This window comes from Sminthopsis crassicaudata, chromosome 3 (genome assembly GCF_048593235.1).
Source record: "Sminthopsis crassicaudata isolate SCR6 chromosome 3, ASM4859323v1, whole genome shotgun sequence".
Classification (NCBI taxonomy): domain Eukaryota; kingdom Metazoa; phylum Chordata; class Mammalia; order Dasyuromorphia; family Dasyuridae; genus Sminthopsis; species Sminthopsis crassicaudata.
The window spans coordinates 181,585,105-181,613,024 of record NC_133619.1 but is presented as its reverse complement, the minus strand read 5'-3'; the positions used below and the strand labels follow the sequence as shown (position 1 = coordinate 181,613,024).

The window sequence follows — 27,920 nt, the reverse complement described above, 5'->3', positions numbered from 1 at the left end:
ACTGAGAAGCCAAGCAATACATATCTCCATATTTTAAAAGATTCAAGTATTGCATTTAATGTAACTTAATCTTTATGTTTCAGTCTTACTCATTTAGTACAATGGCAAGCCTTCTGAGAGCTCTCAGCAAAGGGTTTGAGTTTTTTATTTTCTCTTTAAATAAAGCACTTAACATTATAGCAGCAACTGATAGTACTCCTTTTGAAGTGAATATAATTGTAACAGTCAGAAATGCTGAAAGACACCTATTTGAAGCTATCAGCCTCAGAAATCTCCGTTTATCCAAGGTGAGTAACAATTTGTGCCAAAGGAATCGTAGAGAATGCTGATTTCATTCATTTTAATGCTTTTATGTTTCCCCAGGAGAAGGAGAAGCTGGTTTTTTATAAATTGCTTAGAGGAGTTAATTTTTTGCACTTTATTAACGTAAGGGAAAATTAAAGAGAACATTTTTCTACACAGCATGGAAATAAGTAGAGATCCTGCTCTTAAAAAGCTTAGTTACAGGAAGGCTAGAATATGAACTGGAACAGGAAATTCATTGATCTCTGTAGAGTCAAGAGCTCTAGCTTTGAATTACAGCTCTGCCAATTATTAGTCACATGACTTCTGACAAGTCAAAGTATTTCTTTGCCTTAGTTTGCTTCTCTGTAAAATGGGAACTATAACACTTAAAATGCTACCTGTTTTAAAGGGTTGTTGTGAGAAGGGAACTTTGTGAATCATGAGCTGCTACATCACTATGAGCTTATTATTACCACAACTTGTTCAGTTTTATAGAATCAAAGCATTAGCACTAGAAGGAATCTTGGAGGGCATTTAGTCCAACCATCCCCCTCCTCCCATTTTTAGGAAAGAAAATTTATCCAACTTCACAAAAATAATAGTAAGACTCATGAATCCATAAGAGAATCATATAATTATAGGATTTTAGAACTCAAAGCATTTTATAAATTATGAAATTACAAAATTGTAGAATTTAGTACTGGACAGGATCTTCAAAATCATAGACTCAGCCCCTCCCCCTATTTTAAATCTATTTCAGAAATCTAGGCCAAGCACAGAGGCAGAAAAATATGTTTTCATGATTCCACATGGAATGCCTTTCAATACTTTTTATGAATTGCACAATATTTTCCAAGAACTAAAAATTTTAATGTAAATAATTTAGCAAGAGTTCCTTTGTTTTCACATTTACTCTAGGAATGTCTGAAACATAGGATCTTGGAACATTTATTATTGTTTTTCATTTTTTAAACTTTTTCATCCCTCTTCAACTGAATATATATCTTTAAAGAGAAGTTGTTAGGAACCTGTAAAATTGCACTTCTATACTAGTTTAACATAATGGCAACTCAGGTGAAACTAAGGTGCCTCAATAGCTACATTAAGGAGTGGGGTAGAGAGTAACCCTAATTCCCAGTCTATGGAAAAGGAGCCCAAAATCTCTGCTTTCTCCTCAAGCAGCCCCACTGGATTGAGGACTGTGCCAGAAATCAGGAAGATCTGAATTCAAATATGTAGCTTCAAATACTTTTACTGGCTATATGACTCCAGACTCTGTCTGCTTCAGTTTTCTCAAGTACAGAATGAGAATTATAATATCACCTACCTCTAAGAGTTATTGTGAAGATCAAATGAAACTATGTTTAAAAAGCTTAGCAAATAATAATAAATCCTTATCCCCTTCCCTATTCATTTCCTTTCCAAAAGCTGCTGTCGGCCATAATTTGTGACATATCAGAAGGTTGAAAAAAATACATTATGGAGTTACTATGGTAGTTTATTGTCCACTTTTTCCTTTAAGTAAAAATATACCCCCAAGATATACACAACTAAGATGCATTCCTAAGATAAAAGCAAGAGCTATTCATGGGCTTTAAAAATTTAGCCAGAGAAATTACCAGCATAGACTTTACTGGTATCTCAAGGATTTGACTCATTATTGCTGGAGGGCTGTTTGTAAAAGAATGTAACAGCCTCAGGTAGGAGATGATAAAGTGTGAGGCTAAAGAATGATAAATAACAATACAGCTTTGCCTTATGTTACAGACTAAGAAACTCTGAAAAGCAAGTTGCAGATGTTTCTCTAATTCTCTACTGTCTTTTAAAATAAGAATGAAGTATAAAGGAGTTAATTTAGCCACCTTACACTCTCCCAAGCCCCTCACCTTTTAGAGAGTATGTTAATTATGTTAGTTAACAGCCAGATGCAAGGGTGGGAAAGGAAGGATTCAACCTTTTCCAAAATTTTTAACTGGCATCTATACAGCTCAAAATTGGGCTCCAAGCTAAGGATTAAAACACTGAATGGGATCCAAGGTGAAAGAGATACAGCAAACAAAATGAAAGGCTATGGTCAAGAGCAGAGTCACTTACAATCCTTACAAAGATTTAAGAGAAAAGTGTCATGCTGATTAGTTGCTGTCTGACATGATGGAGATCAGAGATAAGAATAAGAAATGACCCTCATAATCTGGGGTTTCCAAAATAGAAAACAGAGGGTTTAAAGAACACTGAAATTACAAGTCAAAATTGGGAGTCAAAAACCTTTTTGGTCAAAAACCTTTTGAAGCTTCACTTCTTCGAAGCTAAGTTTTGTCATTAAAATAACTAATTCGACATTTATCTTAGTTTTACCGTATTTTTATAGCAGTGTAGTTTTTATGTATATTGTTTTCCTGGTTCTTCTTGTCTTGTTCCACATTAGTTCATACAAGTGTCAACAACATAGAACCCCTGCGCCTAAATCGAGGCAGACTTTTTTTCTCCCTCTCCAGATAAGGAATGCTTCTGCTCTCACATCAGAAGGGTAGTGAATGTAACAACTGCAGTCCTAGTTCTGGGCTCAGGATGGCTGAGATAATTTCGCTGTCCCACTAAAGAACCCATTCACACAGACCAAGTTAAGTCCTAGGAGACCTTGACTTCTAAAATGAAGGACCAGGCTATTTTTATTTAAATCTATGACTCTTTTAACCATTTTCTCTGGACCTTTCAGAATAATCACTTAAAACTTAGGTTTGAACAACAACAACTAAATTCGCTTCTGCACATATATATTGTACCTAGGATATACTATAAAATATTTAATATGTATGGGAATGCCTGCCATCTAGGGGAGGGAATGGAGGGAAGGAGGGAAAAAACTCGGAACAGAAGAGAGTACAAGGGATAATGTTGTGAAAAAAAATTACCTATGCATATGTACTGTCAAAAAAAGTTATAATTATAAAATTAATTAAAAAAAAACCTTGTTTGGTTCATATCTAGGGTCTCCCCAAAAGAGAGTTGTTGTTGTTTTTAGTTGTCTCTGACTTTTTGTGACCCCATTTGAGGCTTTCTTGGCAAAGATATTGAAGTGGCTTGCATTTCCTTTTCCAGCTTATTTTGTACATGACAAAACTGTGTCTGAGGCCACATTCGAACGCAGAAAATGAGTCTTCCTGATTCCAGGCTTAGCACTCTATTCACTGTACAACGCAGACAAAAATCACAGATTAGGACATGCACAGGATAGCTATTTTTTTTTTCTCTACATTAAAGAAATGCTTAAAACACAAAAAGACTCACAAGCACACATTAAGCATGCAACAGAAACAAATAACTACAATGATTCATACTCAGGAAGTTGATACTTAAAATATCAAACATTAGATATTTTGTGAGATTGTTCATTCAGCATTTCCCTCTCAGCTTGCACTATCTAAAAAATTCCTTTAAGATTCATGTCAACTGACAAGCCAGGCCAAGGACTATCTTCTTCCTGTCAGTGGTCATCTTCTCTAAAAAGCAGCATTATAATAGCTTCAGGGGCCTCCTCTTCAAGTTAGTACATAGGAAATCACAAGAAAACCACTTCCAAAAAAGTCTACTTTGATTACTATTTGATTATTCACAAGATACACACACAGGAAAAGAAATACAAAACAGAAAAGGTAATTAAGGATTAAAGGCCCAGGCTCACCTAACCTGCATATAAGTAAGCTGTAACTATAGATCCTCAGAGAAAAAAAGGGGCCTCTTATCTCCTCCTCAGGGTGGGAGACAGAGAGATAGACATACACATTCAGAGAAAGAGAAAGATGGAGAGAGGGTGGTGTAGGAAGAGAAAGAGAAGAGAGGGAAGGAGGGAGGGAGAGAGGGAAAAAGGAAGAGAAGTGAGAGAAATTGATTTTATTTTTTATCTGACAATACTATCACTACCATGGATGTTGGAAAGAAGCAATCAACCCTGGTTTTCTGCATAATACTGAATCATCAAACCCAGGAAATACATATGGTCCAGGGTAATTTCATTTATTTGCTCCTATTACACAAGTATTCCCACTTTCTCTGAATTCTTCATAGTTGTCATATCTTACAGTGCAATAACATTCCATTATATCTATATATTAAAATTTGTTTAGTCATTCCCAATCAATGGGCCCTCACTTTGCTGCCAGTATTTTTCCCCTATCACAAAAAAGTGCTATTGTAAATAATTTGGTGTAGATAGGACCTCTCTTTCCGTCTAACTTCATTCAGACATATTCCCAGTAGTATGATCTAACTGAATCTTCAATTCCCATTTACAACCAAGATGTAGCACCTTTAGCTACAGTTGAAATAAACTTAGTTAATTATAATACACATTATTATGTGATAAATACAATAGAGAGGTACTAATAAAATAGTATGAGGTGTATGGAGTGTGTATAAATGTATGTATGTGAGATATACGGAGTATTGTATAAATACAGCAGTGCTACAAAATAGCATGAGGTATATAGAGCCAGCTGGTCTCAGAAACACCTGGGTTTAAAGCCCATCTCTGTCATTTACATCTCAGCTCCTCAGCCCATTGCCCACCACCCTTTCCTACCTTTACACTCTTACATAGATATCACAAATAGTCCTATTTGTTTAATTAGATTGGGGGGGGGTAGGTGAAAGATGTCCCTCTTTGCCTCAATTTCTACCTAACCTTAATCACTGAATGGGTGTAGCCTTAGTCAAACTAAGATCTTAAAAAGGCCAAGGTCTCCCATTCCATCCAGGGCCATCTCCAGTCATCCTGATCTATATCTGGTCACCCCACCCAAATGGCTCTGGAGGGAAAAGTGAGGCAGATGACCTTGCACAGCCCTCCTTCACTTAAACCCAATTCAGGTGCACATGACATCACCTCCCTGATGTCATGGTCCTTTTTGAGAACAAAGGATAAACAACAGCAATAAGATTTCACAACAGACATGGGAGAGAATGACACAATTGTACCAAGAAACTCCCTCCTATGACCTTCCCTTTTTCTGATTTCCTTTTCTAATTGTTCCTTGAATCATAAAGGTCTCCCACATATGATTTTTGTATCCTAATCCCCAACACCGTTCTCTTTAAAACTTCATTACTAGAGTTATGGTATGTAGAACTGTGATTATGGAGAGAGAGTGTTCAACTTGGCACCAGGAATTGGAACTTTAATCTTTATTCTGCAATTAACCTTTGATATCCTCTCTGTAGCTCTGCTACCTCATTTCTAAATGGAAAGAATTCAATCTGATGGCATGTAATGTACTTTCTCAATGTTAAAATGATGCTTCTATGATTTAAGAATAATATTTATACAAATGAAAAGCAAAATTAATAATGAAAGTGGATGGATGATACCTCTCACATTAACTAGTGACCATGGCCAAATCACTTAATCTTGCTTGATATTGGGGACTGTATTTTTTTTTAAAGATAATTGGCCTCTAAACCAGAAAGGATTGGATTTATTTTCTACCTCATACATCCTGGCTCTGTAAACCCAGGACCTGTTACTAAACCTTTTCATGTTCTAGATAAGACTATAAATTACAGATAAGATTCCAATTTACATTGATAGAGGATTTTTCCTCACTAGAGAATTCCCCATAATAATGAAATCACAAATCCAGATACTACAAGACAATCCTATTCCTCTATCCCCAGCATTTAGCTTGATGCCTTGCATATCATCAATGCCTTATAAATATTTGTTAATTTAAAAAGAATCGAATTCTTTTATCTCTGAGATTAGATAGTATCTCAAAGAAAATAAAACTTCAGGTATCTTTTTCTGAATTGTATTTATTTTTTAAATTAATTGCTATAAATAATCAATTTTATTATTAGTTACTAGAAATAATTATGAAATTATATACATTTAATGAAACAAATGTCAGTTGATTTGAAATCTTCATGTTTTTAGGAGTTCTCCACTTTTCTTTCATGATTTTGTCTTTTTTCTGTTTTTAAATCATTTTTTATTTATAAAACATATGCATAGATAATTTTTCAACATTGACCCTTGCAAAAGCTTGTGTTCCAAATTTTCCCCTCCTCCCTTCCACTCACTCCCCTAGATGGCAGGTAATCCAATATATTTTAAATATGTTAAAATATATGTTAAATCCAATATATGTATATATATTTATATGGTTATCTTGCTGCACAAAACTTAAGGTATCTTACAGTTGCAATTTTGAAGATTAAACATAATTGTGATAGTCTTTGTATACCATAAAGCATTACATAAATGTCAGCTATTAATACTACTAAGCACTTTGAGATGGTTTAAAAAGAAGATATGAAGAGGCAAAGATAGACTACCTTCATAGGAAAGAGAAATGGGCATGAAAATTCAAGAGGAATCAATAATGTGTGAGATGAACAACCACAAAAAAGGCAACTCCCCTCTTAGGATGCAGTAACGGAAGAAGTGGGATGTTTACTGACTTTTACCATGGCCAAAATATATCTGCAATACTCTGAGTATCATATTTATGGAAAAGCCATTCATTAAGTAGAACACAATTAGACTAGAGCAACCAAAATAATGAGAAGCCTGGAGATTGGGTTACAATAGGCTAAAAGAATTGGATCCAAGTAGCTTGAAAAAGGAAAAATGAGAAGGAACATGCCATCTTGAATTTTTTTAAAGTGCTATAACTTAGAAGAGAGATTAACTTTTGACTTAAAGGGCTGAACTCAGAACCATGTATAGAAATTGCTAACAATCTTTGAATGTCAAGACAAATTTGAAGAGAAAATTTCTATACAGAACTGTCCAAAAAATGGAATGACTTGCCTAGGAGATAGTAATCTCTTTAACTTTTGAGGGTCTTTAGAGTTTAGGTGATATCCATCAGATCATGATTTATGTTCAACTAAATGATCTCTAAGTTCCCTTCCAGCTCAGAGACTCCATTTTTCTGTGCCTTTAATTACTATTTCTTAAAGTTGATCCAAAGACCTATCTAAATTAAGTTATGATTAAATAAGTAAATAAAGATCTGATTAAAATAAACTGAAATATTAAAAGATCTATTATGTATCCAATGTATTCACATATTAGAATTCAATAAAAAAAAACAATAACAAAGAGCTCTACATGTGTAATTCATACCCTAGCTCTGCTATATAACCACAAGCAAATTATTTCATCTTTCTGGACATCATTTTCTTTGTTTGTAAAATGAAGAAGCTGGACTCTCAGTGATCTCTAACTTCCCTTCCACTTCTAAACGTATGCTCCTATGTTCCTATGAACTATTGAGTCACAACTTGTAATAAGACATCCTCATCCAGAGAGAGGATTATGGAGACTGAATTGAATCACAATGCAATATTTTCAACTTTTGTTATTGTTTGCTTGCTTGCTTGGTTGTTTTTTTTTTGTTGTTGTTGTTTGTTTGTTTCTCATTTCCCCCCCTTTGACCTGATTTTTGTTGTGCAGCATGATAAATGTGGAAATAAATGTGGATATGTGTTTAGAAGAATTGCATATGTTTAACCTGTATTGGATTACTTGCTGTTTAGGGGAGAGGAGAAGGGGAAGAGAGAAGGAAGGGAGAAAAATTTGGAACACAAGGTTTTTGCAAGGGTGAGTATTAAAAATTATCTTTGCATGTATTTTGAAAAAATAAAGATAAAAAAGGTATTACTACTTAAAAAAAAATTTGTAATGAGACCTGAAAGAGTATAAAACAGAAATCATGTCTCTTGCTAAACCACTAATCACTAGAATGGTGTAATAATCTGGAAACCAGACAACCTGGCTTTGAATTTTGGTTCCATCACTTGTGAAATTCATAATCTTGGGCAGATTATTAATATCTATGAACCTCAATTTCCTCATCTGAAAATAAGGGAAATAACATAGCATTACTTACCTTATAGGAATGTTGCAAGAATGAAATCAGATCATGTTTGTAAAACAAGCAACACACACAAATGAAACCATAATCCAGAAAAAGGGCACCTCTAGCACCACACCCATTAACTTAAAATCCTTTGGAACAGGTCTAAAAGGACATATCTGACTGATATCCAAGAACAAAAAAGGGGGCAGCAGGGAAAGAACTCTTGTAAAACGGAATATGCTTTGGATCCAGCAGTATCACTACTAGGCCTACACTTCAAAAAGACTGAAGAAAAAGGAGAAAGGACCAACTTGTACAAAAATATTTATAGCAGTTCTTTTTGTGGTAGATTTGGAAATTATGGGGATGCCCATAAATTGGGAAGTGACTGAACAAGTTGTGGTATATAACTGTGATGAAATACTATTGTGCTGTAAGCCTGGCTACATGAACTGATGCAAAGTAAAATTAGTAGAACCAAGAGAACATTGTACATAGTCACAGTAACACTGTATGATAATCAACTGTGAATGCCTTGGCTATTCTCAGTGATACAATGATACAACAAAGGTAATTCCTAAGGACTTATGATGAAAAATGTTACCCACCTCCAAAGAAAGCATTGACTGACAATCTGAATGCAGATTGAGGCATACTTTCAAAACTTTATCATTCCTGGGTTTTAATATGATAATGTTTTGCATGACCACACATATATAATCTAAAACAATTTGCTTACTTTCTGAAGGAGGAGGATGGGGAAGGGGAGAGGGAAAGAATATGGAACTCCAAATTTAAAGCAAAAATTAGAAAATGTTGTTTACTTGTAATTTAGAAAAGTAAAGTTAAAATCAAATGTTAAAAATAATAATTTAGAGGCCTAAGAAAAGAGTACATATTTCTTTATCCTTCCACTTAAGGTAAAACACTGTGGAAAGTCAGTGAGGTAGAATCTTTATTCATGTATGTTTGTATTGGAATTTAAATTTGTACCACTTTGGGATGGAAATATTTATCTTGAGAATTTGGTAACAACAAACTTTAAAGTTCTTTTTAGCTCCAAATGGATGATCTTGTCCTACTTAGAACAATTTGTTTGTCCTCCAAATATAATAGTATTTAGTAGTTTATCACACTGTTGAGAAGCAGTAGATGCCTTGAAGTTTGGGCAAAGAGGGCAGATTCTATGATATATCTGTATGGATCCTAAATCAGCAGCCCATTCCTGAGGATATGTCTGACTTCCAGATGCATTGCAGACTTCTCAACAGCGAGATCAGGACAGTTGCTCAGTTTCAGCATGATTCCTCTCATTGACTGTGACCCTTGGCATTACCCAGTGGGGCTGGACCAGGATGACATATCTTTCAGGGCTGTCATCAGATAGCCTCCTTGCCCAGTGATGCATTTTCTGTCACTCATATCATTCCTCACTTCCAGGCTAAAGGGAACCAGTGAGACATCTGTCTCCATGAGTTTAGCTTTAGAAGTTGACATACTATGATTCCATTTGCAACTGAGGTCATTTGTACTGACTACTAAGCAAGTTTTTTGGATGCTGATTGGCTTCAGAAGAGAAGGAAGAAGACCTTGAGTTTTTATAGCATTTCTTTTTACTATCAGATCTGATTCCTTGGTGGAAAGAACTCCCAGGCTTATAAATTTGTTACTGAGAGAGACCTGAGACATTCACTGAGGCCTAGAAGAGGTAAATGATTTTGCCCAAAGGTCACACTGTCCTATGCCTCTCAGTAAAATAAACAAACACCTGCTCAGTAGTTTATAATCTTAAAGAATTCCTTCTGGCACAAAGAGGTTAAATAATTTCTTTAGAGTCACACAGGCATTATGTGTCAGAGACAAGATTTGAATAGCAAGCACAATATCTGTTTGAAACTCACAATAAACCTGAAAGTCTTTTGTTTGTAAGTAGTATTATTATTCCCATTTTACAGATAGAAAAACTGAAGGTGAGAGACCCAGGTTTTCCTGTCTATGAGGCTGGCCTTCTATTCACTACTCCATGGGCTGCCTTTGCAGCCTAAGCGTTACAAAGAGCTTTCCTCACAATAATTGAGGCAGAGGAAGCAAATATAAATATTCCCATTTTACTGATGAGACAATTAGGAAACTATTAAGCATAAGGGTTGTGATCTGGACCTAGATCTCATAACTCCAAATCCCATATTCTTGTTACTGCAGCTAAGAAAGCCTTCAAAGAAAGGGTAAGCCAGATTCTACTGAGGACAGGGGTGGAGTCACAGCAATACCAGATAGTCTCGTCATCTATGTCTTACAAAAGGAAATTTCCTCTGAGCTTCCACTTAGACTATATGATTTAATTGTAGTGTTTGCAAAATTTTTGCTATGCTTTTTCTTCATCACAGTGTATGTAACACATTCTCTGACATCTGCTAACTGCTAATTTTTCATAAAGCAGAAAGCTCACTGGCAGAAAGAGGTATATGAAATAAAATTCGTATTTAATCCTCAGAGGTTATAATTCTGTTTGGGTGATTTAGGAAACCAGAAATATCTGGAAACAAAAATAAAAAATGCAAAGTGTTTTTCTCACAATAACCCTGTGTGGAAATAACCCTGTCCTTACCCAATAGGCACACATAAAGCATGGGTTGGGTTCACTTGGCACAGTCAGGTCCTGCTTTATGTACAGCTATTGTTACACATATTAACACCCTCATTTTACTGAGAATAATAGGCAGCATGTGATGAATGGATAAAGTTCTTAGCCTTAGAGTCAGGAAGACTCAAAAGTCTGGCACCTAGTGTTCTATTACTCTGGGCAAATCACTTAACTTTTATAAGACTTGGGCAGGTAAAAATTTTCTGTTAGAATAGGAGTTTTTGACCTATTTTTGTGTCATGAATCCCTTTGACATCATGGGGAAGCTTGTGGGTCCTTTCTCAGAATAATGTTTCTAAATGTATGAATAACAAAGGAGACCAATTCTATTGAAATGTCCAAATAATTTTTTTTAACAAATTTATAAACTCCAGGTTAAGAATATCTGCACTACAACCTAAATGGATTTGTGAAAGGACTTCCCTATAATAAAGAAATCACAGATTTCCCATATTTACATTTACAGTTGAATAAACTGACTATTAGAAAACTTATATGACTTGCCTAGGGTCAAAGCCTAGATATAAAACCAATCTTTTTGGCTTTACACCCAGTTCTACTATACCATTACACTACCGTGTTGCCATCCTTTCCCCATTAGAAGACCCAGCTTAGTACAATGTCTGGAACATAGAAACAGTTTGTAATTGATTGACTATTGAAAAAAATCAAAGTCTAAGCCATCTCCAATCTGGGCAGCCTAGTAATTTTATAGATAATCTATATATATATATATATATATAGTTTCTTGACCATCTTGCACAGTGAACATATCCAAACACATATACTGATGGTCAATAAACTCTTTCTCTGTATGTATATATATATAATATATTATATATATATAGTTTACTAACCATCTTATACAGTAAATACATATATATATACATCCATGTGTGTGTGTGTGGGGGTGTGGGTGGGTGTGTGTGCATATATATATATATATATATATATATATATATATATACATATATATATATATATATATACACAGTGTCAAAAATGAGAAATCTGTGATAGATGTGGGTATATATGTATATATGTATGACTTTTAATAGGTGGGATCTCAAAAGCCAAGAAAAATGCTGATAGAGAAAGATGGGAATTCTTTCCTTTATTATTAAAATTCAGAACTTGAACTTGACAATCCGGGCTCTTCTTTTCTTTGTATTTTTCTTTATTTTTCATATTTTTTGTTAATGTGACTGCTGTTATCATTTATTATAATAGCAGTAATGTTTAACATTCTTACATCACTTTATGGATTGCAAAATGCTTTCCATATATTATCTCATTTGATCCTCACAACACTCCTATGAGGTAGATGCTAATATTATAATCCACAGATTATTTATAGCTGAAGAAACCGAGATTCCAAGAGTTTTAGTGATTTACGCAGGAAATAAGATTTAAACACAGGTTTTTCTGATCCCAAGTCCAGTGTGCTATTATACCAAACTACTTCTCTAGCATATTGTTCAGTTGCTCACCAATTCCTTCAAGAAATGTCTATATAAATGTCGATATACTCATAGTACATTATTGTAGTTTGTTCCCAGCTTCCAAAATTCTTGGAAGACATCATTACAGTTTACCTGTCCCTATAATCCTGAGCATCTCCCAAGTACTTTGGGAATATTTTGTTTTGTTTTGTTTTCAGGTGCAAACACTTCAGGTGAACCTTCAGGACAAAAGAGGAAGAAACCTGGAGACCTAGTATATTCATCCCAAAATTCAATCAAATTATAAAAGCTGCTCCACAAACTAGATTTCTCAATATCCTGATGTTTCCCATAGTCAACCTTATACCATCAATTCACACAACTAAAGTAGTCATAAAAAGAAAATAAGGCAGAATTCTTATTCTCACAAGGTTTTTTGCTGTATTCATTTAATTAATTTAACAAATATTTGCTGATCAGTTAATCAGGTAACAAGCACTTATTAACCTCTTTTATATATGTCAGGAGCTATGCTTTCAATAACATTCAATGGCATTCCATGACAAGAAGAAAAGGAATGACTTCAAAGAATTTATATTCAATTAAGGAAGAGTCAGAGGAAAAAAACAAAAGGAGCATCTATAAATATAAACAAAACCTTGATTATCCAGAAAGTGGGGTTATTTCTGCTTTGTATCTTCTGCTCTTCCTGGTTTCAACTCCAGGAAGCAAGATGCTCATTCCAGGATAAACATATAAATTCTTCACTTCTAATCTTACTACTATGCTGCTAACTCAAGCTTCTTTTCTCTGTTTTGGGTGGGGCAGGGCTGGATGGTTGAGTACCCAACTCCTCCCAATGCCTTCCTATAGAGAGGGCAGAGACCGGCCTGGATGATCATTCCACTTTGCTCTGCCTGGTTTCATCTTCATAGAGCAACATGACCCCCAATTACGGTCCCTAGAGTCCCTTTACCCGCTTTCCTGCCTTTTATATATTAGATTATAAATCTCCTTGAGGGCAGGGATTATCTTTCTTTTTATTAATTGTATCCCCAGAATTTATCACTGTGCCTGGCACATAGTAGGTGCTTAATAAATATTTATTAGATTGAATTGAGGAAAGAATGAGATAAGTTCTTATAATTAGAAGAACCTGATGCAGAAAATAGTGCTTGAGATGTTTGATGGAACCCAAAAATTCTGAAATGGAAGTAAGGAGGGAGTACCTTCCAGACACAAAGATAATAATTAGAGTACTCCATGTGAAAAACAGAAAGAAAAATAATTTGGCTGGATCAGTGAGAGTAAGGAGAAAAGAAATATGTATTAAGACTAGAAAGATAGTAAAAGTCCAGGTTGGATGCCAAATGGAGAAGTTAATATTTGATACTGAAGGTAATAGGGAGCCACTGGAGATTATTGAGTAGGACAGTTACCTAGTTAGAGTTACCCATTAAGAAAAAAACACTTTGGTGGCTGTTTAAAGAATGAACTATTATGAGGAGAAAATTGAGCTTCAGAGGCCAATTAGGAATCCCTGGCAATAATCTAAGCAATTAGAATAGTAGCCATGTGAGTTGAGAGAAGAGAAGGTATAATAAATGCTGTTGTGGTTTGCAAGGGTGAGAATCTTGCCTCTAACACATACTAGCTGTGTAACCATAAGTTCCTGATCCAGAAATCATAGCACCCAGCACCTACTTTGTGTTGGGCACTGAGCTAAATTCTGGGAATATAATTAATAAAAAGAAAGGTAGTTCTTGCCCTCAAAAAAAAAAGTGGCACAACAGAAGTGTTTATGAGTGAGAGGAAGATTTGACTTTTACTTCTAGTCATTAAGGAAAACTTCATGGAAGAGATAGCATTTACATTAGGCCTTTAAAAATCGATTAAATTTCAGGAAGGAGGAATAATTTTCAGAACAAGGGAGCACTAGGAACAAAGACAAAAATAAAAAATATCTGGCACAGCTTGCAGGGAAGATAGTGGGTACTCAATATATTTACTTTGAATTAAATTGAACTGGAGGCACAAAGTGTGATGGGGAACTCCAGTTTGATTATTCTGGTTTATGTAGGAGATCAATGACAGACAAATTGAAAAGTTGACATCAAATATAGAGGCCCCTGAATGGACTTTATAATAATATATGTTATATAACATATATCCTATTATATAATGTATGCATAATATATGTTATATATGATTATTTGATAATAAAATAATAATAAATAGCAATTTAAAGTTTATTCTTCTTTATTTGGGGAATAAGGTCAGCAGGAGTGATGAAGGAGGTATGATTTTGATCTATTTGTGGATATGAGAACTCTCTCCACTAAAGCAGTATCAGCCACTTATCTATAAGGTATAATCTAAGAGAATTGTCTGTGATACTGAGAAGTGACTAGTCCAAAGTCATACAATTAGTACATGCCAGAACTCAGGTCTTCTTGCCCAAGGCCAGCCTTCCATGTTTGATTTAATTTGGCAGTGTTTATAATCTTTTTTTAAAAAATATATATTTTTACAATTTATAATTATATTAAATTGATTTTCTTTATAATTCCACGTGTTTCGTCTTATGAATTTAAAAAACATTATTTTGAGATGGGGTTCCTAAGTTGATGGTCAAAGAGGTCTGTGAGTCCCATACAATGTGCTCTAAACTATATAGTTTAAAGGACAGAAGATCAGGGTTTGGTTAGTACAGTTTCTGGGAATTCATTTTTCACTGAGAAAGTGTCAGTTGAGGATTCTCAATAATGCCATGTTGATTGGAGGATAGGGAAGAAAGATTGGCAAGTGTGAATCAAAATAGTTGCTTGATATATTCCTTGGTTCCAGGAAGTCAGTCTATACAGTCAGAATCTATTTCCTTTTGCAAGTTAGGTTTTGTTTGTCAATTCAATTTAACAAACATTGCCTGAACACCTCTTATTAAAATTTAAGGCTGGAGAGAAGAGGTCACATTGAAAGTCATTAACAGCTGTGGGACCTGGCCTAATCCAAAGCAAAACCCCAGTAGAGAAAAATAAAAGATGTGGGAGAAGAAAAGGCTGTTTTCACAGTTGAAGAAACATTAGATTTGTACTAATGTAATTTTAATGTAATGTAATTTTATAAACAACATTATAGGCTTTTTTCTTTTCTTTTTTTAAATTGAAGCTTTATTTTTCAAAACATATGCATAGATAAATTTCAATATTTACCTTTGCAAAAACCTTGTGTTTCAAAATTTTTCCCTGCCTTCCCTCTACCCTTTCCCTAGATGGCAATAATCCAATATATGTTAAACATGTGCAGTTCCTCTATACTTATTTCCACAATTATGCTGCACAAGAAAAGTCAGATCAAAAAGGAAAAAAATTGACAAAGAAAACAAAATGCAAGCAAACAACAACAAAAAGAATGAAAATGCTATGTTATGATCCACATTCAATTCCCCACAGCCCTCTCTCTGGATGCAGATGGCTCTTTTCATCACAAGTCCATTGGAACTGTCCTGAATCACCTCACTATTGAAAAGAGTCACATTGGTCAGAATTGATCATCACATAATCTTCTTGTTCTCTCATTTCACTCAGCATCAGTTGATGTAGGTCTCTCCAGGCCTCTCTGAATTCATCCTGCTAGTCATTTCTTACAGAACAATAATATTCCATAACACTCATATACCACAATTTACTCAGACATTCTCCAAATGATGGACATTCAGTCCAGCTTCTTACTACTATAAAAAGGGCTTATAGGCTCCTTTTTTATTTTAATAGTTTTTATTTACCAGATATATGCATGGGCAATTTTACAACATTGACAATTGCCAAACCTTTTGTTCTAATTTTTCCCCTCCTTCCCGCCCCCAGATGGCAGGTTGACCAATACATGCTAAATATGTTAAAGTATAAATCAAACATAATATATGTATACATGTCCAAACAGTTGTTTTGCTGAACAAAAAGAATCGGACTTTGAAATAGCGTACAATTAGCCTGTGAAGGAAATCCAAAATGCAGGTGGACAAAATTAGAGGGATTGGGAATTCTATGTAGTGGTTCATAGTCATTTCCCAGAGTTCTTTCACTGGGTGTAGCTGGTTCAATTCATTACTGCTCTATTGGAGCTGATTTGGTTCATCTCATTGTTGAAAATGGCCACATTCATCAGAATTGATCATCATATTGTATTGTTGTTGAAGTATATAATGATCTCCTGGTCCTGCTCATTTCACTCAGCATCAGTTGATGTAAGTCTCTCCAGGCCTTTCTGAAATCATCCTGTTGGTCATTTCTTACAGAACAATAATATTCCATAATATTCACATACCACAATTTATTCAGCCATTCTCCAATTGATGAGCATCCACTTAGTTTCCAGTTTCTGGCCACTACAGAGGGCTGTTATAGGTTCCTTTCTTGACTAATTTCCATTTTGCCTAAAAATATGCATCCCCTTTTGGAGAACTCAATCCTTACTCTTGTCCTTCTGCAAATGACGGCATCATCTATATCTTTATGATAAAAAAATTTTTTTAAGAAGTTAAGCTCTGCCAATAGTTAAGAATGAACTATAAGGATACCTGGGTTACCTTTAGGTTTGGGATGACACTGTGCTTCCACTTGAGCAATTTACCCTTTCATACAAACACTAGAATGTTTGCCAATTATTATATAATTGAAAAACTTCATCTGGGCATTTCACAATTAATTGTTTTTCTAATTGAGCAACAAGAAATACAGCTGAGTACACACACCAAAAAAATTCAATTTATTAATGAAAGTTCATTTTTTCTCTCTATTTTCTTTTGGTTTACTACTTAAATTCTATAATTAAATGATTCAAGGTATCTATCTATTACATCAGAAAATGAGAAATGAGTGAACTGAATATGTTCACATTTAATTGAGGGCTAACTCCAAAAATAAGAAATTTGACTAAACCATATGGAGCATATATTGAGAACATTGAGAAATAAATTAAACACTAAATATATGGTTGTCTCATTCAACAATACTAAAAAAATACTTAAAATCCTATATGAATGCTTGTTAATTCACAGAGTAATCACACTTTTACACTTAAATATAGATAAAGTAAAAGAGCTAGAGGGAACCTCAGAGGCCTCAATGGAGAAACTGAGGTGAAAGGAGAAGTGATTTGTCTGAGGCTGCATTGACAATAAAATGCCAAAATGGAGATCCAAAATCATGCCATGTGATCAATGCTATCAAAGGAATCTGGGAGGGCCCTCAAAGTTAGTGAAGTCCAAGCTCTCATTCTGTAGCTGAAGAAGATCAGAGAGATCCAAGGTCACACAGATGCTACACATTAGAGGTAATATTTGAACATAGGTCCTTTGATTCCAAAATTTGTATTCTTTTTATTTTATCACATAAGTAATGAAAGCTGAGGAAATGAACTAAAAAAAAAAAGGCATTATTATTATTATTTTTAATAGTTCAAGTTTAGCATAGTGCCAGGAATGTAGTAGGTGCTTAATAAATGCTTATTTACTGACTAACCTCTTGCAGAGGGAATTTTTGCATTTGGTTTAGGAGTAGGCTTAAAGATTTTGTAGAGCTCCTTTCAATTATTAGGTGCAAGATCCTATGAAGTAGGGGCAGCGAGGTGGCACAGTGGGAGCAGCCAGGTGGCACCAGGAGGACCTGAGTTCAAATCTGGTCTCAGACACTTAACCTCCTAGCTGTGTGACCCTGGGCAAGTCACTTAACCCCAGTCTCAGGGAAAAAAAAAATCCTATGAAATCATCTTTTCTTCTCCCTTAGGGAAAGGGAGACTAAACTTATGATTTCATAGGTGTAGGGAGCTTCTGGTGAGGAAATCTCCTTCTACTGCTGTAGGTGGCCACCTTCTTTACAACTTAGAATCTTTGGAGAGATTCTGCGAACCTTGAGAAATTAAGTGATTTTCCTAGTCACACAGCTCATCCTTAATGGTGATGACACTTAAAACCACTCACACTACATTGATTTTAGCTAAGGAAAAATAATTGTGTAGGGGCAGGCATCTATAAAATGTGTGTTCAGAAAATAGGAAGGAACAAATGTTCATTTCCCTGCAGTGGTAATAGTAGGAGTGATAGTAGTAGTAGTAGCAGCAGCAACAACAGCAGCCACAGCAACAGCATTTACATTCCACTTTAAAGTTTGCAAAAGTATTTGATATTTACAGGGTAGCCGAAAAAACAGCAAAATTTTAAGCTATTAAAGTTTTAAATTGCACTAAGACTTTTGAGATACCCTATGTCATATCATTTAATTTAATCCTTACAATAACCCTGTAAAGTAGGTATTATTGTTATCCCTATTTTATATATGAGAAAACTGAGCCTAAGCTTTTATGTGACATGGCTTGGATTATATAGCCAATGTGTCATAAGTAGGTTTTGAACCCAGGATCTTTCTAGATCTGAAGGAAGTTTTCTACAAGAGAATGCTTCTTATTTTCTTAGTTAAATAACCTGCAATCCCAAAATTCATTGATATGGGACTCTCTTCTTTGGTGAAGATCTACCCAATGAACTTACAGATTGATCTCTACTAATGAGTTTAAATATAATTTCAGACATTTACTAAGTGTCTGATTACGAGCAAGTCATTTAACTCTATTTGCCTCAGTTTCCTCACTTATAAAATGAGCTGAAGAAGGAAATGGCAAACCACTCTTTGTCCAGAAAATGTCAGATGGGATCATGAATAGTCGGACACAATTAAATAGACTAAACACCACCACCAAGAACAACAGACCCTACTTGACTTGATAAGCGGAGCATTATCCTAAGAATCATCCATATAAAGTCATTCTGGAGTTGCAAATTAATAGGCCCCACAGAGTAGTTGACTGCACATTAAACAACCTCTGGGGGAAATACCTGTTCATTCTTTACACAGGCACAAATCAATGAAGATTTCTTTTCCCAATAACTGTGGTGGTAGTGTCAGGTAGTTCATAGCAGATATATTCATTGTTTATTGAGCGGCCTGCCAGATTTTGAGACCACTTTTATAACAAACATGCTGATTTCATAGATCCCCAAAGTACTTCAGGAGGAAAAAGAAGTGGCTCCCCTCAGTGCTGTATTGGTAAAATTGAACAATACAGGGGGAAAAAATTACCCAAAACATAGTTTTAAGTTTAATTTGAATCATTAGCATTTTCTCCACCACTTTCTTAAGTCTAGACAATTAACAAAACAGTAAACTAAGCTCTGATTTGTAACATTTACTAATTCCCAATGTATAAATAACTCAGCATGAAAATATTACAATTGCCTTTTGATAAATGGTTCAAGGTAGCTCCAACTCACCTCTGCTCCTCCTTTACCTCAGATGCAAGGGTCATAGAACCATATTTTGTTGTTTTTCATTTTCTAAGAGAACCGTGACATCAGGGAAGTGATGCCATGGCATGCAAATAAATTGGCCTTAAGTGAGGGAGAGTTATGCAAAGTCACCTGCCTCATTTGCCCCTTCAGAGCCATGTCAAGATGACAGGAGATAGCCCTCCATGGAATCATAACTCGGGAGATAGAAGTCACCTCAGATGCAATACCTTCGTTTTACAGATGATGATACTAAAGCCTACTAAGCATTAAACATTTATACCATAGAGTGTGGGGCCTGGAATTAAGAAGACCAATCTTCCTTAATTCAAATCTGATCTCATAAACCTACTGGCTGTGTGACCCTGGACAAATCACTTACTCCTGTTTGCATCAGTTTCCTTATCTGTAAAATGAGCTAGAGAAAGAAATGGCAAACCACTTCAATCTCTTTGCCAAGAAAACTCCAAAAAGAGGTCACAAAATATTGGACACTACTGAAAACAACCAAATAACAGCATATAGATAATAAGCATCAGAGGATCTCTGATCCTCAAGATCTCTGACTCCTGAGCATTGAACTACACTGTACTATTGAATACTAAACTCATTCCACTATACTATTCTACTTTCCCTTTAGGAGCCCTCTTTTATAACATTTTTGTGTAGAACTCTAGAATAAAAACTCTCACCATTAAACTTAAACATATTACTATGCACATAGAACGCACCTAATTTTGATGAATTGCACTGAATTGAATTGATTGATTCTATTGACAGTAAAAGTTTAGATATATTCAGTGATAGACATGGATGAGATAATCTAAGTATCAGTAGATATTGACAGAAAATAGATTCTTTTGACTCTCAAGGAAATGGAAAAATGAGTTATCTAAAGTAAGATGCAAAGAGACAGTTCAGGAGTTAATGGATATTGTGTTCTTTCTTTGTCAGATTTGCTATTTTCTCTGCTGTTTAGAAAGTGGATGACTACAAAAGGTGCTGCTGGGAATATTTTGGAATGGATATAATACCACTCTTAGTAAAGATAGCACAACTGGGTAATAGAGAGTGGATACTGTAGTACAGTAATAAAATCAAATATTCAGTTACAAGTAAAGTTTCGTATTTAGTATTTTTTATAATACTGTTATGGAAATTCTTGTTTTATTCCATAAATTTAAAATAAAATGAATAAATAATTTTAAAATTTATAAATATGAGGAATTAGGAGAAACATGGGAAATTTATATGAACATAATACCTCTGTATAATAAACAAACTCCAAATAACAACGTATGCTATGACTATAATAATGTAAATGAAATGATCGCTAGAAAAAAGTCTCTAAGAAGCTGAAAAATTAGTAATTATCCCAGAGAAGAGATAATAGAAAATATCTCCCTTTTGCTTAGTACATCCATTGGCAGATATTTTAATCAGGTGTTAAGGCTTAACTGTTTTTCTTTGGTCCATGCCACATAAACACTTAACCTCAGTTTCCTCATACACAAAAAAGGGATAACTTTGTTTCTTTGTGAGGAAAAGGAAAGGAGAAGAAAAATCTGTAATGTAAAGATAAAAAATCATCAATCAAAGTGTGTTTTCTTTTTAAAGAAAGTAGAGGACCAATCTGCAAATAGTTATTTCTTTAAAAAAATTTCATTATAATATTTTACAATTGAAAATGGAGCCTTCTACCATACATCAGTAGTAGTATTCACCTAGCTCTTTTAACTGGTTTTCAGAGCTCAGAAACCAATCTCTCTAAAGTATTTGGGAGCCTGAGGAAATAGGAGTTCAAAGAGGCACACCTTAAGTTGCCTATTTGATGCTACTGCCTAGACTCCTGTGCCTTAGACTGTTTTTGAGTAATATTGAAATGGTAAATTCTGGGGAAATTTTTTTTAAAAGGGCATTGTTCCCAACCAGGCTAAGCTTCTCACTCAATTCTGAAAGGGACAACTGTGGAAACCTCACTTTTCAAATCCCCAAACTTCTTGAGAATGGCATTTTTCTCCCCGTTTCAATGCATTTATTTGTATTTATCTGAAAACAACCCAGTGGTGGCTTATTTCAGTGACAATCAAAACTGAAATTTCTAAAGGGTCCAGATTCCAGGGAGAGAGAGCGCTATTGTAGTGCTTGGTCCACATGCTTGACTTCTTTGAGAGGAAATTAATGACTTTGGAGACTGACATCTCTGGAGTCCATGAGAAATGGGTAATTTACAAATTTAGCAAATCAGAAAAAAATCTCTGTACAAACTCCAACATTTACAGCCCCCCCCCAATGAAAGACATATTGAAGGAGCTTTTGATTACCTAAATATCTATTTTGTTCAGCATTATAAATTATTTAACAGTAATTAAATGCCCAGAATGTTCTAGTTACACCAGATAGCATACAGAAAGACTAAATCTACATCCAGTGAGCTTATAAATACTGTATTTGCTTTATTATTGTGTGTGAGGTGCAGCATAAGAAGTTGGAGATAAGCAGAAACAAGGGGGTTAAGAGGTACAAAAATTCAAAAGTCACTGGGATAAAAGCAGTGCTTAGAAAAGCTAAGAGGCTGTGTGTCAGGAAAGAGGCAAGAGTGAGAAAGTAACATCTGGAGAGGAATAGTAAAAATTCTAGGATTTGAATATTTAAATTCTCTTCCTCTAAAAGGCAAGCTTTTCCCAGATGCCAGGTGGCCAGGGAAACAATTTCTGAGCTAGTATGGTAAGAAGAACGTCAAATCCATTCCTATTTTTCTCTTAAGAGCAAGGAAGGGGTTGTGAGTGGGAAGGCTTGGTATCTAACTCCAGATACATCACTTTTTAAACTTAACATTCAGGTAGCCTATCTGTAATGACTTATTTTCAAAGCCTTGCTTGAGATAACCGTGAGGAATCTCATATTTGATAACACGGTAACAAAGAGAAGTCACAGCCTGTATTGTCTGTACCAGAGTTTTTGAGCTTTTGACTCCCAGCCTAGTCCATTGCTGCCTCCTGTGAATATGAATGAAGGAGCCCCTTGTTCCTTCCTAGCTCTGGAGGCATAATGGAATGTTTACATTGCTAGGGACAGATTGTTTATTCTCTCCATTATTTGGTAGAGTAGAAACCTTTGCTTTCCCTCTCCCCCCCAAAAAAATGACAGCTGTCTACTTCGGGAAAGGAACTAATCCAGACTGGTAGACATGACCAAATCTTTTGGGCCTTTAGACATATGCCTTGCCAAGTCATCAAGTTCAGTGTCCTTGTCCTTTCAGGGCCAGTTTAGGGGCAAGGTAAATATTCTTATAAAGCTAAAGAATCTTTTATGAATATTGAAGCCTGCTTAATAGAACTTAAACTTTCCACAGAAATCCTATATTAATGTCCTACTTTGATGCCTTATCATAGTGTAGCACCATCCCACCTTCACAAAATGAACCTGAGATTCAAGATTTTCTGTGGGACAATATCCTCTCAGAATTATAGGATGAGTCCCTACTAATACATCTACTTTTTCATTATGCAGAAAACACAATCAGTTTAGTGCAAAAGCATTTAATGAAACACCATTGTACTGCTGTACCATGTACCATGTACAATGGAATATTCCCCCCAAAACAGAGTATACTCTCCCACAAATATACTCATTATCAGTGGGGAGGAAAATAAACAAGTATAGGGATCATGAAGGGGAAGAGACATAGGGAATATTTGTGGAGAGTGATTAGAGAACTGAGAGAGAGAGGAGTGATGGACTAGAGAAATACAGTGAAATGTATACTTTAAAACATGACCAGTGTGTGAGTATGTTCTGACTATGCTTATTGGTTGCAAGGAAGAGCTTTTCCTTGATTTTTTGCAGGAGGGAGCACTGAAAGAGGGAGACTAATGAAAAAATAAAAAGAGGGGAAAAAAGAAAAGGACATCAATGAAATATGTAAAATAAGGAATAGAATAGGGCAGAAGGTGTTTTAAGGGATGTCATAGACAAGCCGGATAGCTTTGAAACTATTTGGAAAAAAGAAAGAAACTGGATATAATGGAGTTCATGTTTTCAAAGGCAATTCTTTTTTCTGTTCTTTGAAGAATGAAAATGTTCATGTTTGTTGCTATTTGTTGAGTTCAGAAAAACAAAAAATTAAAATATAAAAATATAATGCTCCTAGTGGGCCACATCTCTGACAGTGAAAGATAAAATCTTCTGTGGATGTTTTTAAACTGCTCACAGGAGTTTTCGTTAAACATGGTATCTCCACCAGGTATTTTGCTCTACTGGGTTCACCGGGCCTCCTCCTTGCCAACTGTGGTGGTAATATGCTAAGTCTGCTTTTCACTGGGTGCAGTGTTGTTTATAGTTCTCCTACTCTTCAAGATGGGTAGACTAGCATTTCTGCTGTTCCTGCTCCTACTTGATTTCTACAGTGTTTCTTCTGGGCCTACAGTTCTTACCTTGCTGAGTCTTCAAGTATTTTAGGATATAAAGAAGTCTGGAGAGAACTCTTTAATTAGAATCTGTATACTTACCTAATAAAAGCCAGGCAGAGTATACCCAGTCTAAGATCAGACATATCCTTTCAATCTCTGTGTCTGGTTGGAGATCAAAGTTTTGTCTCCCATGTATCATTAAAGAAAGGCTCAGCCTCTCTACAATAGTGTGGAAGTAATGCCAGGTGTTTGAAGGCTGTGCTACTGGATCACAAACTAAGACTGTCTTATCAAACTGGAAAGGCTTTGAATATGGGTCAATAACAAGTTTTACATCTGTCATCCAGACTAATAAATTTGGAGGGTTTTTGCCTAATTGATCACAAATAGATTGTAATTTTCAAAGTTATTCTACCAAGTCACAGAGGGATTATATAATCTAACAGCAGAATACACACATGAACTCTAGAGAAATTATCCTATGATCTGCAATGCTGAAAGAAATGTTCACACAAAAATCATATATTCAACAAAGTCACAGTTGCCTGAAATATTCAAATATACAACTTCATTAGTACAGAATAGGGCCTATATAAAGGCTTATTCCCTTCTTCTCATGAAACTAAGTGGTCTTCTAAACAAGTAGATTTCAATTTCCCATTTATAAAATGGGAATAATACTTGCCCTATCTCAATCATATAGTTGTTGTGAAGGCAAGAAAAAGAATGTGATAGTTTTTTGAAAAAATAAAATCAAGTGCAAATACAGGTCATTGTTATTTAGAAAGACAAGAGTCTAAGAAGTTCATTTTTTCATTTATTAAAGACCTATGGTATGCAATTGGGAACAGTGCCCAATTAGGGGGGATACAACATAGACTCATCCTCAAGGTGCTTACATTCTTTTGAGGATGAAAGAGTAGGAGTGGATAGATCACAGATAAGTACAGGATGTCCCAAAATTCTTAGCACAATTTTAAGTTGTCCCAAATCCTACGTTTTAAACTGCACTAACACTTTGGGAACACCTCCAAATGGTAGAAAATATCTTGCAAAAGAGACACAAAAAGATTCATAAAAATACTCTATGAAACTTTCAGAACAGAGAGCAAATTGGAGGAAAGAGTAGAAGAAATCAGAGAAGATTTAATGGAGGAGGTGGCATTTGGAAGAGAATTTTAAAGAAAGAGAAAGATTTCAACATCTAGAGATAAGGAGGCAGCATTCTCCAGGCTGCACAAATGCACTGAGGTAAGGATACAGTTGTGGAACAGGTAATAATTCACTGGATCAGAGAATGAGAGAAGGGAAATGATGCAAAATAATGTGGGAAGAATAAATTGAAGCCAGATTATGGAGGTTTTTCAATGCAAAGCTAAGTTTAGAGTTTGCATTTTACCCTAGAGATGATGAGAAGCTAAGTAAATATTTCTGAGTAGGAAAACAGCATGGTCAGACATGTATATTGATGGAAGATTATTTTAACTACTTAATAAAGGGAAGATTAGAAATACATGCTAGGGCAACAGAAGACCATGACAATAGTTCAAGTGAGAAGTGATGAGAGCCTGAACTAGGGTGGTGGTTATGTGGGTGGAAAGGAGGAAATGAAATAAGAGGTACCATGGTCCAAGTATCAAAATAATTTGGCAAGTGATGGGAGTTATAGGCAATGATGTAGGAAGAAGAATCAAAGATTTAGAGCCTAAATGAGTAGGGAACTAATGAGATCATAAATAGGAACAGAAATTTGGAAAGAGCAGTAGATTTAGAAGGAGAGGATAAGAACAGTTTGGAACAAAATGATTTGGGGATGCCATATTAGATCATTCAAGTTTTAGATGTCAAAATATAGATCAAGCTACAGAAGAGGAATTCAAAAAAGAAGATTGTGTTGGATATGCTAATTTAGGAGTCATTTGTGTCAAGATGATGGGAGTTGAGGATTAGATCACGAGCTAAGAGAAAAGAAGACCCAGGGCAAAATTTTAAGGAACTTATAAGGAAGAAGCAGATGAACCAGAAAAAGAGATGGAGAAGGAACAGTCAAATATGTAGGAGGAAAACCAAGAGAGAGCTATGTTTCAGAAACGAAGGGAGAGGAACATCCAGAAGGGGAGGATGGGTAAGTGGTGGCGATTTAAAGTCTAAAATCCATGCCATAAAAATTCATTAGTATTAATTACAGAAGAGCGTGGTGTAAGAGAAAGAATCTCAATTATAAGAATCCTGGGTTGAATTTCAAGGCTTGACACTTAAAGACTGGGTAAATGACAATTGGTTTGGTCCAACATTGGTTTCCTCAAATGCAAATTGGGAATGTGGATCATTCTATTACCTACCTCATGAGGATATTAATAATTGTACTACCTAGTTCCCCAAATTGTTCTGAAAAAAGCACTTTGTAAATGTTAAAAATGTGAGCGATATTATGACAGTTCTTTCTGAGAACTGTTCTTTATCCATTGTTCGGTATAACCTTTGAGCAGATCTCTCAGTAATATTGAGTAAAAAGAAATAAAGAAAGAAAGAAAGAAAGAAAGAAAGAAAGAAAGAAAGAAAGAAAGAAAGAAAGAAAGAAAGAAAGAAAGAAAGAAAGAAAGAAAGAAAGAAAGAAAGAAAGAAAGAAAGAAAGAAAGAAAGAAAGAAAGAAAGAAAGAAAGAAGGAAAGAAAGAAAGAAAGAAAAATAAAATTGACCATTAAAGGATCTATTTTTAAGATTCCACCTTCCTGAATGAAGCTGCCTCATGGAGCTTTTAGCACACCTGATTTAGTATACTAAATGAGTTATGCTCTTCCTCTTCAGTGTGAGAATGTTCACATTTATCCAATATTGGGCTAAGCTTACTTATCATGTTATTTTAGCAACAAGCACGTAAACAGATCAATGATATGACAAATGCAACAATAAATTGTTTTCTCTTCCAGCCATCCTGTTAAGGTCCTGCAGAGAACTTGAATATCTCTCGTCGCATATGAGATCATTGATCTTTACTGCCCAGATGATGGATAAAAAACTAGACTGTTTAAGATGGGGCCATCAGGGCCCTCCAGTTTTGCTAAAATGAATATTGTCAGTGATTTGTGTCCTGTCTGTTGAGAAGATCTGTGTTATATTGAAGAACATTATAGATTTATTTGGAGAGAATATAGCTTCCATTTGTTTTAGCTTCTTAGCTATTAATCTTCAAGCCTCTTGGAGCAGGGCCAAATGATTAGATGAAATTGCTAAGAGTAAAAGCTTCTCAGTTCTATTCTTGACTCTACTCTCAATTTGGAGCTAAATGCTAGAGATTCAGATGCTCAAGGAATGTAATATACATATATTATACAATAAGCACAATATAATAATACACTATAGAGATAATAAAACTTATATTTCAAAATTACAAGAAGTAGTGGCATCTAAGACTGTTTCTTGTGACTGCCTATCTATTCTTTCTGACCTTATTCAAACTCAGAAGTATTGAGCATTCTATGCTGGCAGCCAAGTCCAAGCCTTCTTTGGGGGTCTTTTGTGGGTATTTATCACTTAACCAATCATAATTTATCCTGCCCTTAACTTGACTTTGAATGGTAGGTGTCTGATAGTGTCTACCTACCAAATGCATTAATGTATACAGATCATACACAATATATTTTGAGCTCCTTAGAATTTAGGGAGTTCTTTAAATTTGAGACACTGCGAACACATGAAGAAAGAAGAAACTGAGCAAAATAGTAAGTGTTACAGAACTAAATTCTCTTACAGTCAACAAACATTTATTAAGTGCCTCTTGTGTGCAAAGCATTGTGTTAGTTAAGCCCCTATTCTCATGAAACTACTCTGGCCCTCAGTTTCTCATCTATAAAATAAGGGACTTTCAAGTCAGAGTAAGTACAGCAGAAAACAATGGACATACAAATCATTGCAGATAGAAATAATTGTGTTT

The 27,920-nt window shown here is 35.1% G+C and overlaps 1 long non-coding RNA gene across 1 annotated transcript; it reads left to right on the top strand.

The window, feature by feature from the left end:
• On the top strand, nt 1-27,770 carry LOC141559415 (uncharacterized). The gene is made up of 4 exons (XR_012487396.1): nt 1-287; nt 7,825-7,888; nt 25,088-25,238; nt 26,917-27,770. It is a non-coding gene; the product is annotated as an uncharacterized LOC141559415 (long non-coding RNA).
• Nucleotides 27,771-27,920: the final 150 nt, after the last annotated feature.